This window comes from Octopus sinensis, linkage group LG12 (assembly GCF_006345805.1).
Source record: "Octopus sinensis linkage group LG12, ASM634580v1, whole genome shotgun sequence".
NCBI classification, from domain to species: Eukaryota; Metazoa; Mollusca; class Cephalopoda; order Octopoda; family Octopodidae; genus Octopus; species Octopus sinensis.
Window position 1 is genome coordinate 71,277,894 of NC_043008.1, and position 20,397 is coordinate 71,298,290.

Consider the following 20,397-nt stretch of genomic DNA (forward strand, 5'->3'; position numbering starts at 1 on the left):
TCTCCCCCCTCCTCTTTCCTCCTTCATCCCCCTCCTCACCTTCCTTCTCCCCCATCGTCTCCCCCTCTTCTTCCCCTCCCATTCTCCCCCTCTTCTCCCCCATCCCCCTCTTCTCCTCACTACACCACATGACTTTACACATCACATCACATATGATGTGCCATACTAATACACACACCAACTAATACATACTAATACGTACTAATACATACTAGTACATACTAATACTTACACCAACCCTATACATACACACGTCCAGACCCCGCATACGCACTTATACTCTCTCTCACACACACACACACACCTATACATACCAATACGTACTAATACATACTAATACATACTAATACATACACCAACCCCATACATACGCACGTCCAGACCAATCTTACGCACTAATACTCTCTCATACACACACACACACACACACACACACACCCGTATACATACTAATACATACACCAACCCTATACATACACACATCCAGACCCCTCCCACGCACTTTTAGCTGGTCACTCAACCCTTTTATCAACCCTATTATCTCCCCTTATTTCGCTCTCGCGTCTCATGTTTGATCTTTGACCTCTGGCCGAAATCAGATCGCCATGTTGATTCGTTAGCTACTGCACGCATTTTTTTCTCTCCTTCTTTCTGTGTTTTTCTCTCTCTGTGTATCTTTCTGTTGAAGAGCGTAGGCTCGAAACGTTAAAGACTTGTTTTATTTATATTTCCTGAGCGCCATACTAATACAATTGTTCGTTTGTCTTCCACCTGCCTTCGTCTTTTGTTTATTTTCATAAAGCTTCCCGTTATATCATGTGTACCAGATTTTAGAGTACATTAATGCATGTATATAATAATAATAATAATAATAATAATAATAATAATAATAATAATAATAATAAGAAGAAGAAGAAGAAGAAGAAGAAGAAGAAGAAGAAGAAGAAGAAGAAGAAGAAGAAGATGAAGATGATGATGATGATGATGATGATGAGGAGGAGGAGGAGGAGGAGGAGAAAATAAAGGGGTTAAGCCATAAATTATAATTTATTAATTAAAACATTGACAAACATCACTTTTCAAATCCAGACCTTCAGAAAATTAATTAAATGAAAAATTACTTGAAAGTCGAATCTCTTCAGAGGTAGATAAAGATATACAAAAAAGGTTTTCAATTCCTTCATGTTGAGTAAACGGCTGCAAACCGTTAACTGAGTTAAAGGCTTGCAGCCGTTTACTTAACATGCAGGAATTGGACATTTAATTTGTATAACCGTTAACTAAGTTAACGTTTATTATAAGAAATAAGTATATATAAACTACGGTTTATATAGCTACCTTACAGTTGAGTGTTAGATGTAATGTTCAATATTCTTTGTATAGGTAACTAAACAGTACTTTCATATGAATTTGCTATCCCTGAATGAGGTTTGTAACATTTAATTGTACTTCTGTGTGTGTGTGTGTAGAAGTGAAAACACACACAGAGTCGCAAACGCACACTATCAAATACTGCATCACATACCAATTCCAAGGAACATTGATATTAAAGTACTAATACCCGCTCCCTTTCTAAATGCTATTGTGAACAAGATAACAAAATTTAAGTCTTTTAATGCATTTTACAAAAGAAATTATTGTCTTGAAAATGTGTGAGGTAAAAAATAAATAATATCTTTACTTCGATCACGATTTTCAAATTTAAGAGAATAATATTTAGTTCTGAAGACTTCCTGTCCTTTGTATGCAGAATCTAGTTTAAAATTAGAAATAAAAGAATTATACTTTAGGTGTTGATTTAGCGTGTTCACTCCTTAATTATCGCATCGTAGGAACCCAATCGAGGCTTCGTCTAATGATCTTTAGTTTATCTTCTATTTAAAACAGGCAAATTTTCACGATTTCTCAAGAAAATACTTGTAATTAAACAAAAGAAATTTAAGCCTAGGCAATAAATATTATACACACATACACCCACATATACATGTAAGTAAATATATATGTCTTTTTCTTTCTCGCTCTCTCTTTTTCTCTCGCTGTATATATGTATATATATATATATATATATATATATATATATATAGGCCAATTTTGCTACTCAAGACCTCTTCTAAACTAATACTATAGAATACCTGTAAATGTTGTATGTGCTTCTGCAAGTTTACACTTTATACAACGGGAACGACCGTTTGCTACATCATATCTATGTATCTATTTATCTATCCATCTCTCTATCTATCTATCTATCTATCTATCTATCTATCTATCTATCTATATATATCTATCTATCTATCTATCTATATATCTATCTATCTATCTATCTATCTATCTATCTATCTATCTGTTTGTCTGTCTATCTGTCTATTTATCTACACAGACACACACAAACACATACATATAATAAGAGAGAGAGAGAGAGAGAGAGAGAGAGAGAGAGAGTTGTTTATGAGTGAATGGGATAGAGAAAGATATAGATATACTTATATGTAATTATGGTATGCTTAGCACTGTGTCTTGTGTATATACATTTATGTTTGTGTTTGTATCAGTGTATGTTACGCATCGATATAATTTTATTAATTTCCATTTTCTGCAAGGCATCATATAGGATATCTACCAATCAATGCTGTGTCATGCTTAGCAAACACCCAGATGCTATACACTTCCAATATTAACAAATCAAATCGTTATATGTCAACATAATTTTTTGCATCAGTTATTATTTATATCTGATGGAAAACATACATCCTCCATTGTTAATCTCATTATTTATTGATATGTTATCAAACCCTTCATCATTGTACATACAACTTGTATTCTGATTGAATTCACGATCGTTTATTACAAGAAGGGTTTTTAAGATGTTCTAATCTTTCAGGTATTTCTATGAAAAGTTGGTGTTACAGGGAAGAACTATTGCATTACTTTATTTAATAGATTACTAGTTAAATAGGTGTTTATTGAGGATTTCTGAAGCCGGGCTTTGAAGGATACAACTGGCTGCTATGTACTACATGCTAACTAGTATGAAACGCTAATATGTATAAGATACAGAACGGAATAAACACCAGTAAAAAAAAACTAACATTCAATAGCTCCTATTATTGGGTGTGGGTCTCCGTTGGTCTCGAAGATGTGTATTTTGTACTTTTGTACTTCGGGCAATTTTGTTGCTGCTCGCGAAAGTTGCGAGTAATTCATCGGCGATTAATTCGTGAAATTGTCAGCATTAATCAATGAGACGCAATTGACTTGGCAACGATGCAAATTTCAACGAAAAAAAAGTTGTGTATAAGTGTATGTGCGTAAGTGTGCGTGTGTGTATGTGTGTGTGTTTTGTGTGTGTGTAGATGCCAGTTGGTTGTAAAGGGCATCAAAGCGTTTAAAATAGTCATATCCTCGAATATTTATCTACCTACGAAGAAATACTATGGTCTGACTTCTAGCTTTCTACAAAATTATATATACATACAAACAGACACACTCAGACACACATATATATTGCACATGCATATATATGTATGTATGTATATGCATGTATTTATGAATAACTTATCATTGCTTTCATGCCGCTAAGAACTACCAGACTATCTGTCTTATGCCAAATCATATTTACCTGGATTTGTTTTCCTTTCATTTGTTATTGGATGTCGTATATTCAATCTGGTCTAAGCACTAATATAACTGTATACAGTATACACCGTTTGGCATATTGTTACCCTTTGCACCACATGCACATATATGCGTGCGCGCAAGCGTGTGTGTGTCTGTGTGTGTATATATATGTATAAATACATATATATATATATACACACACACACACACACACACACACACAGATAGATATATACACACCATATGTATATATATATATATATATATATATATATATATATATATGTACACACACACACACACACACACGCAAACACACACACACACAAATATATATATATATATATATATATATATATATATATATGACGAATTCCTTTCAGTTACCTTCTATCAAATCCCCTCATGAGGCTTTGGTCAGCCCGAGGCTGTAGTAGAATACATTTGCCCAAGGCGCCACTAAACTTGGAACTGTGTGGTTTGGGGAGAAAAATTCTTACCACACAGCTACGCCTGCGCCTATGTTATTTTTGTGTTGGCATGCACACACACACAAGCACAGGCACACACACAAACACATATAGTTGAAATTTACAGAAAAACAAAAGACGTAGACAGGTGTATAAAGAAAAAGCAGGTGTATTAGTTTGATGCTCGGGAAGGTAAGGAAATTTTCTCTATTTTGAGCCTACTCTCTTCAGCAGACATGTATATGTTTATGGGTGTCTTTGTTTAGTATACACAAAACAGAATGTAAGAGGGGAATGTGGGGGTGAACTGGCGTCAGTACTGGATTTGATAGTCTGTCTAATTATTGCAAAAGATTGAAAGTCAAGCTTGGGCATGTTAATATTTGAACTCATGACACAAGCGATCGAGGTGGCATACCAAAATACATTCTGCTACTCTAAAAATATGTCGCCAATATTATTTTCTATGCTACATAAAACAGTTTTTGATAGTTTTGAAAGGAAACAATTATGGCTTTGTAAATAGCTAATACAAGACTTAAATTTTCAATAATTACTTTGATGATTATGATGATGATGATGATGTTGATAGAGAGGATGTTGATGGTGATGATGTTGATGATGATGACGACGACGATGACCACTACGATATTGATGTTGTTGAATACATTATATATTTTCTCTAGTAATTCTATTTTCTCACACCGAAAAACTTTTATATTTCCTTCTATTGTTTAGAGAAATACCTACGATATATTTATTTCCCCGAGACAATGGTGTAACCATGTTGTGATGATGACGACGAGGTCAAAGAAGACGACGTCGACGATGATGATAATAATAATGATAATGGTAGTGGTGGGGTATGAGGGTGTTTGTGTAGGTCACAGTTAGAAGCTAAGTACGGACGCGAGTTGATAATGGGGTTGGTAAAAAGGTATGTAAAATGGTAGTAAAATTACATAGATGCTCTTAATGATACATGACACGAGGTTAATGATGTGTTTAATGGTGTATGAAAGCTGAACCATCAAATTGTTAAATGATGTATGCAGTGGAATCTTAATATTTTGGATTTCTTACAATGACTGGCTATTAACAAGACTTAGTAGTTAATATCTGAACCGGGAATCAAGCTGGACGATACCCAGATAAATATTTGGCAGATGTTGTTGGTAAACCTCCTTACGATAACGAATATTAATTTAGAAGAGAGACAGGGAGGGAGAGAATGGGAGAGAGAGAGAGTAGGAGTGAGAGGGAAAGAGAAGGGAAGGGTGAGGATAGATACAGAGGGAGAGATTGATTGAAAGAGATAGATAGAGAGAGAGAAAAGAAGTTGGGAAGAGATAAGTTACATCATATGCAATGAAAGAAACCATTTAATATATTAGATGAAAAAGTTTTAATTTAAATATAACATTTGCGGACCATTTCCCTCTCTTAGACTCTCCCACATACAATCTGACACATACAGACACGCACAAGCACAAACACGCATGTACACAAATACATACACATATATATATGTATACTTCTATAATATATATACACACACATATATATATGTATATTTGCTTATATGGTTGTCTCTCTCTCTCTCTCTCTCTCTCTCTTATATATATATATATATATATATATATATATATATATATATATATATATATATATATATATATATATATATATATATATATATATATGCATATATGAATATAAGTTATACAAGAAAAATTAGCCAACATAATATCTTCAATGTATGAAGCTATTAGTAGCTCAGAACTATATATTGTGTACATTAAACAATATTTATTTCTCACCAGAAGTTTTGTTTTGTTAATCTTACCTAATCGGAAAAGTTAACCAATGAAAACCATCACTGACCATTACCTATGTTTCATCCGGGTTCGTACTCGCTGCTTTCATGGTCACCACAGTATCCTCAGACGCTACAAGGCATCAGAAATTCACCTCTACGGTGATTGCACAACCTAAAATTTGTGGTCCAATAAGGCTTGCAAAATAAACACCCTCCACCATATCGGTATGATCCAGCGACAAGCTAAGGAATAATATCCAGTGCCAATATATGTATTTATTTATGTATGTATGTATGCATGTATGTATGTATGTATGTATGTATGTATGTATGTATGTATGCATGCATTTAAATTTCTAATCAAAAATTGATAGCCACGTAATATCTGAGCCGAATGATATTTGGTCAATATATCGCGACCTTGCAATTTATCAACATTTGATGGGCGTAGAAACATATAATTTTGTATTTTTAGACCTTTATCACAGTTTATATCTCCACTAGTGGCATAAATATGAAACGTTAATGGAGACTATATCACTGTCTTATAAGCTTAAAATCGTCTCCAAATCTTTTTGTCTATAACCAGAAGAGCAGATCGATGATCAGATTCATTCCACCCGGAAATATCCTGTAATATGAAAAGGGCTATGATGTTTAAAGTAGTTTTGTATATCTTATACCGTTCAAATAATTCAATTTTGATAGTGAATAACTGTTGCTATTTCTAGTGCATTGAAGGATTCTGGTTGATTCCATTCTGTTGTGCATCACTGCCATTTGTTTCGTTGCAGGATGAAAAATTTAATCAGAAACCTTTTTAAAGAAACGAATAACTGAAGGAATGAAAAAGTGGCAAAAAAAAAAAAAATAAAAAATCTGAAGATAAAAATATTCTTAATATTTATTTTTAAGTTTAAATATAGCGAATTGCTTCGTCTGTAAATTCAGCTTTGCAAGATTATTAACAAACATATTAGAGGCAATTCATATGAGACGTTCAAACATTTAATCATAGTGTATATGATGCTATTGCAGCTGACGTAATGGCAACGACTACGACAAGGATTTATTAAAATGTGTTTTGATCGAGTGCACATCGGGCGAATACCATATCAGGGGTGAAATTTAGTTAAATCTATATTATACCTATATTCTCATCATATCTAGAAAATCATTGTTTCCTATAGAGGTGGGGAATGTTTTCGTCGGTGATTTAGCTTCTATCTAGCTACACGGTCAAGCATGTTCAGTCTTTCACTCATGCCCCATGTGTATTACACAACGTTGACCTGAATGACCTAATTTTTACATAACATTGCTTCAATATCGTTTCACAACAGGTTTCATACAAATATATACAAGTATGCAATAAAATATTTTTGTTTTTTATCATTTTTTTTTCAGTAGATAACTTAGCTAAAAATTACGTTTCTTTGCTTAACAACGAAATGAAAGCTTTTACAGAGTTTTCTTATTGCTTTCTTATACACATACATTGAGAAGTGTAAATATTAGGCTAAATGTTGACCCAACAATACCCATTGCACAAATAAACCTTATATTTACATTTAGAATATAAATGTAGAATCAGCTTATAATGTATAAATATATTATTAAACTGTATTTCGAAGCGAACACTGCTATAAATAAACGTATATAATATATCTGATAAATGTCCTTTGGTTAGAAAAGAGTGATAGCTATGCGGGAGACTCGAAACAAACATCTGTAACCATGCGAGATGTAATACCAATTACACCAAAGTAATCATCGGTTATATTAAATTATGATTCCTTTCAATGGAACAAGGACAAATGTTTTTAGGTGGATGAGATACAATGTCTATCATCAATACCATTACCAAGTTACACTTCGTATTTGACTCCATATGTTGTTCAATTTCAATAGTATCGAAGCAGAAGGGATAATCTAAACTCCTGCTATTTGTACCATTCGACCATTTCAGAGAGATAGGAATGAGACTAAATTCAGATTATTTCTGATAAATTTCAATAACGTTACACAAATATTATATTCCACCGTTAAAAAATATCACAGCTAACTAAATATACAGTGTTATCGTTACCTATTTTATCGTAAGCCGTCACAAATGACATAGAGCAGATGATATCAATTGCAACGTACCATATCATTATCGAGATTCTCTCAGTATTTATGAAAAATTTCGGCTTCGACAGTTTGATGTGACACTATACAGATTAAAGATAGGGTTAGTTTGGGAGAGATATTTAAATAAATAAATATGAATATGGTAATAGAAAATGTACATACATATACTTCAGAAACGTTCAGTAGATAAATCTAATAAAGCATGGTGACCACTAAATAAATGATTTAGGAAGTCAATATGTGTGTACATAAACACGCACGCATACATTCGTATATAAGTTTATACGTATATATGTACATATATATGTGTGTGTGTGTGCCTGTGTTATTATCAACCAATATTCAAGTACATATATATATATATATTTATATGTATATATCTAATATAATATATGTATATATATATATATATATATATATATATATATATATATATATATATTATATATATATATATATATATAATATATATATATATATATATATATATATATATATATATGGTGGGGAGGGTTATGTGTCTGAGTCTAATAGGTAACGTGAAAGACAAGGGAGTTTCAAATTTACTTTCAAGTTACCAACACACTAAAATATCGTTGAATATTTAACACTCGCTACCGCGACATCTTGAAAACAAAGTTTAGAAAATAATACATTTCACATCAAAAACAAAGAGAGAAATATTACTTTAATATTTTAACAGTAAACACGGATATTAGTTTTAACACTAATGATTTAGTTTCGAATTTAAATATATTGAGTTGAACTGGCATAAACAAAAATAGTTTCCTCATACGTAAATATTGAAGAATCATATAATTCTGAATCATTCTATTCAAATAAAAATCTCATAATGAAGAATCTCGATGTGGTACTTCTTCTTCAAAGTAAAAACTTTCTAGAAGTTTTATAAAAACACGCCTCCGCCAACCACATTCCATCACAGAAACGCAAGATTGTGAGCAAGGAAGTTACCAAGACAACAGAGGCCCTGATTTTTCCATAGCAAGAGATAGAATCGCCTTATGATAATAAAGAAGATGATGATAATGATGACGACGACGATGATCATACTGATTATGGTGATAGGTTTTGATAGTAGAAATGCTAATACATCTGCCAGTATGCATTGCAACACTATATATTGAAATATATTGGTTTGTAGACTGTCTGCATTAATTACTGGCGACACCTTTCTGAAGTCAAAGGTACATACGATGGAGAAGGTTTCCATTTAAACGATCGATTGGTCGTCCATGTTAATGAAGTAAAGAACTAGTTGTTTTCTCTCGGAGCGATGTATGTGTCTCTCGATGGATACTATTATTCGCTGAATCTTGACTTTATATTTATCAACAAACACTTCAGTAAGTCTTCGGTGAGTAGAAATGAATTTGTTTCTTTAAAAATTTACAACTAACAAAAACGCTGAACGGAAACTTTTTTACTTCCATTCTATAGCAAGTTGATATAAGATGCTAGACGCAGCTGAAAAATAAAAGGAATCAATCCTCACTTGAGAATATGCTATATACAGAAAACAAAAACAGCATTATAAAACAGGAATATACAAAATACAGAAAGATTTTGTCTCCCTCTTTCACTCTACTAGCAAATTCAATACTACTTTTGGGGAATTTGGGAGACTTGTTTTCAATATATTTTATTCCTAGAGCTTCCCTATTTGAAATTATATTCTATAAGAAGAGATTTGCAAAGTTCTGTGGCTGCCATAGTGCGTTTCACCTGAACACAAAGAAAAAAAATTGCTTTTATACGATATCGATCAATTGCACGTCCTTCTCTCGACATTTTTAACCTTGTTCTATAGTCATAAATTACAATTTTGTTCTTGTTGGTATTGTTATTGTTGTTGCTGTTGTGTTTTTTTTTTGTTACTTTTGCTTTTGTTGTCGTGGCTGTTTAGTTTGGACGTGTTTATATTGAAGTGAATCCCATCCAGTTATTTCTTACACGTGGCTCCTCCGGTATTCTGTGATTGGTGATACTGATACGTTTGAAGTATTTTTGCTCTGATGTGTGCAGGTTAATATCTGTGATATGCGTGTACACTGGAAAAAGATTCCAGAGAGATGAAATTCAATGGAGAAATAGTTGACAAAATCGTTTGCTATTTGGTTTGAAACATTTTCTTGTTTAGCACAAGTTCAGCTACATTCGGACAAACTTAGGATATTCAAACATATACTACACACTCATTTATTTAGATATAGTGTATCCAGAAATATATTATAGTGCTATTATTTTGATTTGATTTGTCTTTTTTTTACTACTACTTTCAGCATAAAAGCACCCTACATTTCTCGCAAAAAACTAGGGCTCTCCGTGAATCATTTGCATTAGCTTTTGATCGACTAAATTTTGAATAAACAGAAATTTTGTAAAATACGTACAAAGAGATTGAATCTGTATGTTGGTGATGTATGACTTACAATGTCGCTGGATCGAATGCCGCCATTCTGCCGTTGGATGTATTAATTGGAGTTCATCCTAATGGTATAGGCAAGTTCACCAGCCAGAGCCTAAGTGTCACCCTCCTACCATTCTTCTAATCTATAATATGTATTACGGGCGTTGCTCTTTCTCCATCAGCTTTCGGCAATTAAAAACATTAAGAAAACCATTTGAAATTTGTATTTCCTGTTGTTGAATGTTGACGTATACGCGAAAAGATTTTGGATTTGGACAAACCACAAATTTTTAATATATCATATTAACTAGACTAGGAAAAAAATCAGTATTGTTATTTCTTGTCTATGAAACTCGTTTTGCGGCCATGTGTTTTGGGGTTGAGGTCTTCTGTGTGGCCACTTCAGCAAGTGCCCCCTATTATAGCTCTGGCGTTACCAATGCCTTGCGAGGAAAGTCGATAGACGAAAAGTGTGTAGAAGTCCGTTATGTGTGTGTATACATATATATATATATATATATATATGAGTGTGTGTGCGTGTGTATTTGTGTGTATATGTGTATGTATGTATGAATGTATATATGTATATATATATATATATATATATGAGTGTGTGTGCGTGTATATTTGTGTGTATGTATGTATGTATGTATGTATGTATATGTATACATATATTTACATATATATATACGAATATGAACAAGAAGGGTAGTAATATTATTTACTACCAGGTGCCCAGCACAAAAGACGAATTAGTCATAAGACAAAAATATTATTCATATAGAAAAATATTATTCATGTAGTTATACAATTAAGGGCTCCTAAATTAAGATGCCGAGTGCTGGGAACACAAAAAGGGGATGAATTTATCGAGAGTGAAAATCAAAAACGTTTACCGATAACTTTAACTCGAACCGCGGTTTCTGCTTCTTTCTAGCAAAACACAAATATGTTTGCTAAGGCTAGCTTCATCAGCGAGTCGCCTAAATTTAATCGAGGTCTGCAGCGATGTGGGACCATGTGTTGATCTCGAACTACTAGCAGATCATAACTTTTCAAATCTCTGCGCAGACGCAAAACTTACACGGCAGTATAGGGCATGCCGGGAAGAATTTTACGAATAAATCCATCATGTAATATGCGAATATGAACAAGAAGGGTAGTAATATTATTTACTACCAGGTGCCCAGCACAAAAGACGAATTAGTCATAAGACAAACATATTATTCATATAGAAAAATATTATTCATGTAGTTATACAATTAAGGGCTCCTAAATTAAGTTGCCGAGTGCTGGGAACACAAAAAGGGGATGAATTTATCGAGAGTGAAAATCAAAAACGTTTACCGATAACTTTAACTCGAACCGCGGTTTCTGCTTCTTTCTAGCAAAACACAAAATATGTTTGCTAAGGCTAGCTTCATCAGCGAGTCGCCTAAATTTAATCGAGGTCTGCAGCAATGTGGGACCATGTGTTGATCTCGAACTACTAGCAGATCTTAACTTTTCAAATCTCTGCGCAGAGGCAAAACTTACACGGCAGTATAGGGCATGCCGGGAAGAATTTTACGAATAAATCCATCATGTAATATGCGAATATGAACAAGAAGGGTAGTAATATTATTTACTACCAGGTGCCCAGCACAAAAGACGAATTAGTCATCAGACAAAAATATTATTCATATAGAAAAATATTATTCATGTAGTTATACAATTAAGGGCTCCTAAATTAAGATGCCGAGTGCTGGGAACACAAAAAGGGGATGAATTTATAGAGAGTGAAAATCAAAAACGTTTACCGATAACTTTAACTCGAACCGCGGTTTCTGCTTCTTTCTAGCAAAACACAAAATATGTTTGCTAACGCTAGCTTCATCAGCGAGTCGCCTAAAGTTAATCGAGGTCTGCAGCGATGTGGGACCATGTGTTGATCTCGAACTACTAGCAGATCTTAACTTTTCAAATCTCTGCGCAGACGCAAAACTTACACGGCAGTATAGGGCATGCCGGGAAGAATTTTACGAATAAATCCATCATGTAATATGCGAATATGAACAAGAAGGGTAGTAATATTATTTACTACCAGGTGCCCAGCACAAAAGACGAATTAGTCACAAGACAAAAATATTATTCATATAGAAAAATATTATTCATGTAGTTATACAATTAAGGGCTCCTAAATTAAGATGCCGAGTGCTGGGAACACAAAAAGGGGATGAATTTATCGAGAGTGAAAATCAAAAACGTTTACCGATAACTTTAACTCGAACCGCGGTTTCTGCTTCTTTCTAGCAAAACACAAAATATGTTTGCTAAGGCTAGCTTCATCAGCGAGTCGCCTAAATTTAATCGAGGTCTGCAGCGATGTGGGACCATGTGTTGATCCCGAACTACTAGCAGATCATAACTTTTCAAATCTCTGCGCAGACGCAAAACTTACACGGCAGTATAGGGCATGCCGGGAAGAATTTTACGAATAAATCCATCATGTAATATGCGAATATGAACAAGAAGGGTAGTAATATTATTTACTACCAGGTGCCCAGCACAAAAGACGAATTAGTCACAAGACAAAAATATTATTCATATAGAAAATATTATTCATGTAGTTATACAATTAAGGGCTCCTAAATTAAGATGCCGAGTGCTGGGAACACAAAAAGGGGATGAATTTATCGAGAGTGAAAATCAAAAACGTTTACCGATAACTTTAACTCGAACCGCGGTTTCTGCTTCTTTCTAGCAAAACACAAAATATGTTTGCTAAGGCTAGCTTCATCAGCGAGTCGCCTAAATTTAATCGAGGTCTGCAGCGATGTGGGACCATGTGTTGATCTCGAACTACTAGCAGATCATAACTTTCGAATCTCTGCGCAGACGCAAAACTTACACGGCAGTATAGGGCATGCCGGGAAGAATTTTACGAATAAATCCATCATGTAATATGCGAATATGAACAAGAAGGGTAGTAATATTATTTACTACCAGGTGCCCAGCACAAAAGACGAATTAGTCACAAGACAAAAATATTATTCATATAGAAAAATATTATTCATGTAGTTATACAATTAAGGGCTCCTAAATTAAGATGCCGAGTGCTGGGAACACAAAAAGGGGATGAATTTATCGAGAGTGAAAATCAAAAACGTTTACCGATAACTTTAACTCGAACCGCGGTTTCTGCTTCTTTCTAGCAAAACACAAAATATGTTTGCTAAGGCTAGCTTCATCAGCGAGTCGCCTAAATTTAATCGAGGTCTGCAGCGATGTGGGACCATGTGTTGATCTCGAACTACTAGCAGATCTTAACTTTTCAAATCTCTGCGCAGACGCAAAACTTACACGGCAGTATAGGGCATGCCGGGAAGAATTTTACGAATAAATCCATCATGTAATATGCGAATATGAACAAGAAGGGTAGTAATATTATTTACTACCAGGTGCCCAGCACAAAAGACGAATTAGTCATCAGACAAAAATATTATTCATATAGAAAAATATTATTCATGTAGTTATACAATTAAGGGCTCCTAAATTAAGATGCCGAGTGCTGGGAACACAAAAAGGGGATGAATTTATCGAGAGTGAAAATCAAAAACGTTTACCGATAACTTTAACTCGAACCGCGGTTTCTGCTTCTTTCTAGCAAAACACAAAATATGTTTGCTAAGGCTAGCTTCATCAGCGAGTCGCCTAAATTTAATCGAGGTCTGCAGCGATGTGGGACCATGTGTTGATCTCGAACTACTAGCAGATCTATATTTACATATATATATATATATATATATATATATATATATATAATATATATATATATATATATATATATATATATTTAGAGAAGGCTTTTGTGTAAGGCCAGAATAATGCGAGTAGGTAAAAGAAAAGATAACAAAGTTGCAGTTTTACCTTGTGTTTCTATATTGCGGGTTGATAGCCCCTTCTTCGGGACATATGGAAAAAGCTGTAGTTGGAAAAGGTCGTTCCTCGGATGTGTGTGGCAGAGGCAACGAGGAAGGAGGAAGCTGACAAGCGCAGACCGGTGTTGCTATAGCATCCAGTCTGCTTTGTGTAGTTCCTTCCTATCGTCCATGGCTAGTCTCAATTTGTTTGCAAGGAAACCTGGGCTCAATTTGCTTATAAAGAGCCGTTATACGGCTATCTACGATGTGTAACTAAACGACTGCATCCACGAAACACAAATAAGTGGGTAAACAACATAAGAAAGCTAATAACACCAAGTCGGAAAACTGCTTCCTTAAACTGCTCTACTTCGATGACCGAATAGCTGTAGTAATTCAATATGCCATCCGCAGCGAAGGACTCAACATACAGTTGGTACACACTGGCCCATCCCTGAAGAAAGTTCTGTCGTTGGAAAATGCCTCAGAGAGTACCGTAGGATGCACACTCAGCAATGACATCAAGCATGCTGGTTGGCTTATGGAGCATTCGAAGTAGTCTGTAGTAAATGCGCAGCGTGCTACATAGGGAGCACGACTAGGAAACTACACATCCGAATAAAGGAGCATATGCACACGGACACCTCATTAAAGAAACGTCTTAGGAAATAGCAAACCCAGAATTTCAAAGTTTCCATCAAGGCAACCTAACACAACAGAGGTAATCTCAGAATTATGGAAGCCCTCCATATGAAAAAATTGAGACCAGCTTTGAACAACAAGAAGGAACTACACGCATGTCGCCTTCCTCTTTCGTTCCAATACATATCTGATCAACGACCTTTTCTAACTACCGTTTTTACCAAGTGTCTTGAAGAAGCGGTGTTCACCCCGAAAAAAATACAAAGTAAAGCTGCAACCTTTTTTCTGTTTTCTTTTCGTTTTGTAGTTTACTTTGTACCTTCTCGTATTTTTCCGGCCTTACACAAGAACTTTCTTTAATGCCATACCTCAAAATGTTTCAAAATGTTTCAATATATATATATATATATATATATATATATATATATGTGTGTGTGTGGGTGTGGGTGTGTGTGTGTGCGTGCGTGTGTCTGTCTGTTTGTGTATGTATATGTGTGTGTTCGTGTCATTGCGTTTGTTTTCAACCCCACTAGCTCTTGACAATTAATGTTGATTTGTTTACATCCAAGTAAGTTAGTGGACATGTCAACGCGACTGATATTATACATACCAAACTTACTGAGATCGATTGTTGTCTAAACCTTCCAGGAGGTACCCGAGTATAGCTGCAGTTCAATCGGGAAAATATTGAAATTAATTATTTCATTCCTTGTAGTTTGGAATCACACTCAAGGAAACCATTTTCTGTCATTTAATAAGAAGTCATCTGTTTGTCTGATTTCATCTATTGCTATCTCTTCAGCGTCAAATTTAACCTGGGTCTTAGCAAACATTATATAACATTTTAATCAACTACGTATCATGATTACATCGAGGTCCTCTTGTCTTGCAATTTATTGTCCGTACCTTTTGAAATTTTACTTCCGGAAGAAGAAACCTTAATAAACGAATAATAAAAACTAAAACGTTTCTCATGAAATCAATGCTGATGCAGAAATGTGTATTTAACACGTTTCATGATTTGCTTTCGTAGAATAATATTCGACATTCTAAGTTCTAATAAACCGGAAGTATTATAATGAAACTACTGAATTATTGTAGAATTCCAGCTGTTGTATATTTAAATTGAACGTTTTGGATTTTATAGAAGAATATATTTCAGCTTGTGCTTGAATGATTAAACAATTTCTCATTCTTTAAATGTTGCCGCATTAATTCTTTCGTCTGCTAAATTAATTTAATATAGAAAATATATCATATATATTAGCAATATGTCACATATCTCTGGTTACCTAACAAGCATACTGATTTGTTCTAGTTGTTGATGTTTATGCTATTGTTGTTGATGATGATGGTTTGCTTTTTTACGTTTATCTTTTTAATATCACTTGATTTCGGATATTCCAATTTATCACGAAGAATCGGCGAAAGTATGACAAAAATCCTTTTACTTGGTATTTATATGACATCTGAATGTATGATATATATGTCTGATCATCATATATTCCTTCATCTAAACTTTGAAATAACCACCTCCAGTGAGCACGTGATTTACTGCAGTTCACCAATGACATCATTGTATCAATAGTAAAGTTGTTGCTGCCGTCGATGTTGTTGTTGTTTAACCCCAGTTCATTATTGATTGAAAAGTCCTATGATCAAAGTGGTTTAAATCTTAATCATACCAATGTCCTTTAATATTTACTCATATCTCAATATACGTACATGCATAAATTCACACTATGCATAACTCGATATCTGTCTATCTATCGATCTATCTATCTATCTATCTATCTATCTATCTATCTATCTATCTATCTATCTATCTATCTATCTATCTATCTATCTATCTATCTATCTATCTATCTATCTATCTATATATATATATATATATATATATATATATATATATATCTACCTATCTATCTATCTATATATCTATCTACCTACCTACCTATCTATCTATCTATCTATCTATCTATCTATATATCTATCTATCTATCTATCTATATATGTATATATCTATCTATTTATCTATCTATCTATCTATCTACCTACCAATCTATCTATCTACATATCTATCTATCTATCTACATATCTATCTATCTATCTATCTATCTGTCTATCTATGTATATATGTATCTTATCAACACAAATATATATGCGCATGTGAGCATGTATGTGGGTATGAAGTATACATAAATACACGAAAGAAGTTCAAACAGTCCTCAGTGCTACGGGGCAAGAGTTATTTATGATTATGACAAAGGACCCTCTCATCTAGTTATTTGAATTTTACGTTCCCGCTCATCAGACTACATACGAAAGCATTGCATATTCATATATATGTGCATGTGTATGTGCGTGTGTCTGCGTATTATGATATAATGTCTAAGTCAACATGTTATGCGGTTGTTTTCTCTGTCTAAAATGTCTATATCGACGCAGCTGTCCATAAATACGATATATAACAGGTTTTAGCATAATCGTCCGTCTTATGTTTTTTCTTCCATAAGCATCGTTGCACTGGTGTGTTGTATCACATTTGTGTACGCTGAGGCGGAACAAGCTCCCATATGTTACGCAGTCATTAATGTGAGGCTATTGAAATTAGACACATGTCTTCATAAATCCAATGTTTTATCGGTTTGCTTCCTTTAGTTACCGTCACAACTGGGACGTGCGTGTGCTGTGCTTTCACTGCTGACATTGTTTCAGCAATGCGACGTGACCAGGTCTAAAATAAAATGGATAAAGAAAACTGAGCAATATGTATCTGTAAATATTGAGAAGAGACGAATGTGGATTGTAGCTGGTCGTTGAAATAATTTAATTGCACATGGTCGTTGAAATAACAAGTACCACCAAGGTACAAAAATCAATGATATCAGTATACTCCTTTCTTATAAAATGCTAACCTTGTATATAAATAAAAAATTATTGTTGTTGTTAATGCAATTATTATTATTATTATTGTTGTTGTTGTTGTTGTTGTTCTTCTTCTTCTTCTTATTGAGTGAGAGAGCAGTGCATGCCATCAAAGTGACACTGGGATAAAATATACGAAGCCCAGTATACCCATCATGACTACCCGTCTGATAAGGGTACACTAGGCACATGCATCACAACACTATGTGCACAACATGGTGATCTCATATCAAGATAAACAGCACATGACCTTGCAGGTGGGGCCCAGTTAGAAGTTTCTTCAAGTCGAGTAACCCATCCCGCTCAAAAGGTCCCTGAATAAAGGTTGTTTAAGGGTTGAACGAAACACCCATGTTTCCAGAGGTGAATGATTCAACCCCAAAGAATCCCTCTCAACACATGGCTATGATGCTCCCCACTACTTTTACTCGTGATCAGAGATGCACATATCGTCAGCCACTTAGGGACATGCTCAAGTGGTGAAGGTCAAACAACTGACAAACAAATCTGTATACTGAGCAGAATGTTTGCTGTAACCCATCTTTTATACCAAGACAAAACAAAGTACATGATAAAACTTCCAATCAGTTAAGATCAGAAGCCACGAGAGCTACTGCCTGGTACTGCATCAGTTTTATTACTGTTCTTCTTCTTCTTCTTCTTCTTCTTCTTCTTCTTCTTCTTCTTCTTCTTCTTCTTCTTCTTCTTCTTCTTCTTCTTCTTCTTCTTTTCTTCTCTTCTTCTTCTTCTTCTTCTTCTTCTTCTTCTTCTTATTTTCTTCTTCTTCTTCTTCTTCTTCTTCTTCTTCTTCTTCTAATTATTATTATTATTATTATTATTATTGTTATATTATTATTATATTATTATTATTATTATTGTTATTATTATTATTATTATTATTATTATTATTATTATTATTATTATTATTATTATTATTCTGGCGGTTAGCTGGCAAAATCGTTGGCACACTCCGGTAACATTCTTCGCGGAATTTCGTCCGTCTCTATGTTCTGAGTTCAAATTCCGCCGAAGTCGACTTTTCATCTCATCCTTTCGGGGTTGATAAATTAAGTAGCTGTCAAGTATTGGTGTCGATGTGATCGACCATTCCTCTCCTCAATATTTCATGCCTTGTGCGTATATTTGAAAGGATTACCGCAATCACTCCCCATATCACGGTTCACTTATCACGTCCTCAATACATCCCAGATTTCTGATATGTAAATCTATATCGCGGAATCCCCAGTATATCATGGGTTTCTGCAGCCGATAGGTATTACACTTTTTTTAGATTTTAATTATTTTTATTGGAAAATAGGCATTTTAACACCTAAAAATTAATAACTCAATAAATAAAAAATAGAGTACAGTACTGCATTCTATAACACATTAATTAAAATATATTAAAAGAAAATACGTTGTGTACCGTAGATAAGTAAACAAAGAATTGCACATACTGTATGGAAAACGAAACTTGGGAGGTGAGTGTGTGGCAGTTTGCATTTATGCATAAAATTGTGAATTTATTTCAAGCCCTACGATGTCGCCCAAACATTCTACACTTTCTAAGGTTTCTGGCAGTCAAGCCAAGCGCCCGAAGAAGATGCTCACAATAGCAGAGGTGAGACTCCTTGACTTGTTTAAGGAAGGGAGAAGGTATGAAGATGTAAGCTTCTAACAGAACTTCAAAGAATGGCGGAAGAGTGGGACCCCCAGATATTTCGTGCGTTACAGTTTGGAAATGCAATCTACGGAGCCATGGAAGTTTATCAAAACCTCCTTATACAGAAGAAAAAGTAGCGCAAGCAACTACTCACCCCTTTTCCTCACTCGCAAAAACATAGAAGACACGGGTACTCCTAAGAGTCCTAGTAGAGTTTATTAAAGCTTAAATATATAAAAATAATTTACAAAATATACAGTACAGTACTGTTTCTACTTCGCGAATTTTCACCTATCGCGGAGTTTGGGGAAGGCAGCACCTGCGCTAGTGGAGGGATTTCTGTATTAGTTTTATAATGGCGATGAGATGGCACAATCATTAGCACGCTGGAAAGCTGTATAGCGGTATTTCGGCCGCCTTCACGTTCAGAGTTCAAATTCCGGCGAGGTCTGCTTTGCCTTTTATCCTTTCGAGGTCGATAAAATAAGTACCAGTGGAGTACTGGGGCCGACGTATTCGATTTGTCTCCTTCGTAGAACTTGATGGCCTGATGAGACCCAGCCGACACATGACCAACCGACAGACCAACCAACCAGCCAACCAACCGACAAACCAACCAACCAGCCGACCCACGACCAACCAACAAACCAACCAACCAGCCGACCGACGGCCAACCGACAAACCAACCAACCAGCCCACCCACCGACCAACCAACCAACCGTCCGGCCGTCATTCGATAATTTTTAAGCGATTTAGCTGTAACACTCAACAATACAATTTAGTGTCGTAAGTTC

At 34.6% G+C, this 20,397-nt stretch overlaps 1 long non-coding RNA gene across 1 annotated transcript in view; it reads right to left on the reverse strand.

The window, feature by feature from the left end:
- Nucleotides 1-1,392: 1,392 nt before the first annotated feature.
- Nucleotides 1,393-20,397, reverse strand: part of LOC118765554 — a 21,741-nt gene continuing 2,736 nt past the window's right edge. Inside the window, exons 2-3 of the long non-coding RNA XR_005001416.1 lie at nucleotides 8,336-8,357; nucleotides 1,393-1,451 (exon numbers count right to left, since the gene is read on the reverse strand). This is a non-coding gene — a long non-coding RNA (uncharacterized LOC118765554). The remainder of the gene's footprint in view (nucleotides 1,452-8,335; nucleotides 8,358-20,397) is intronic.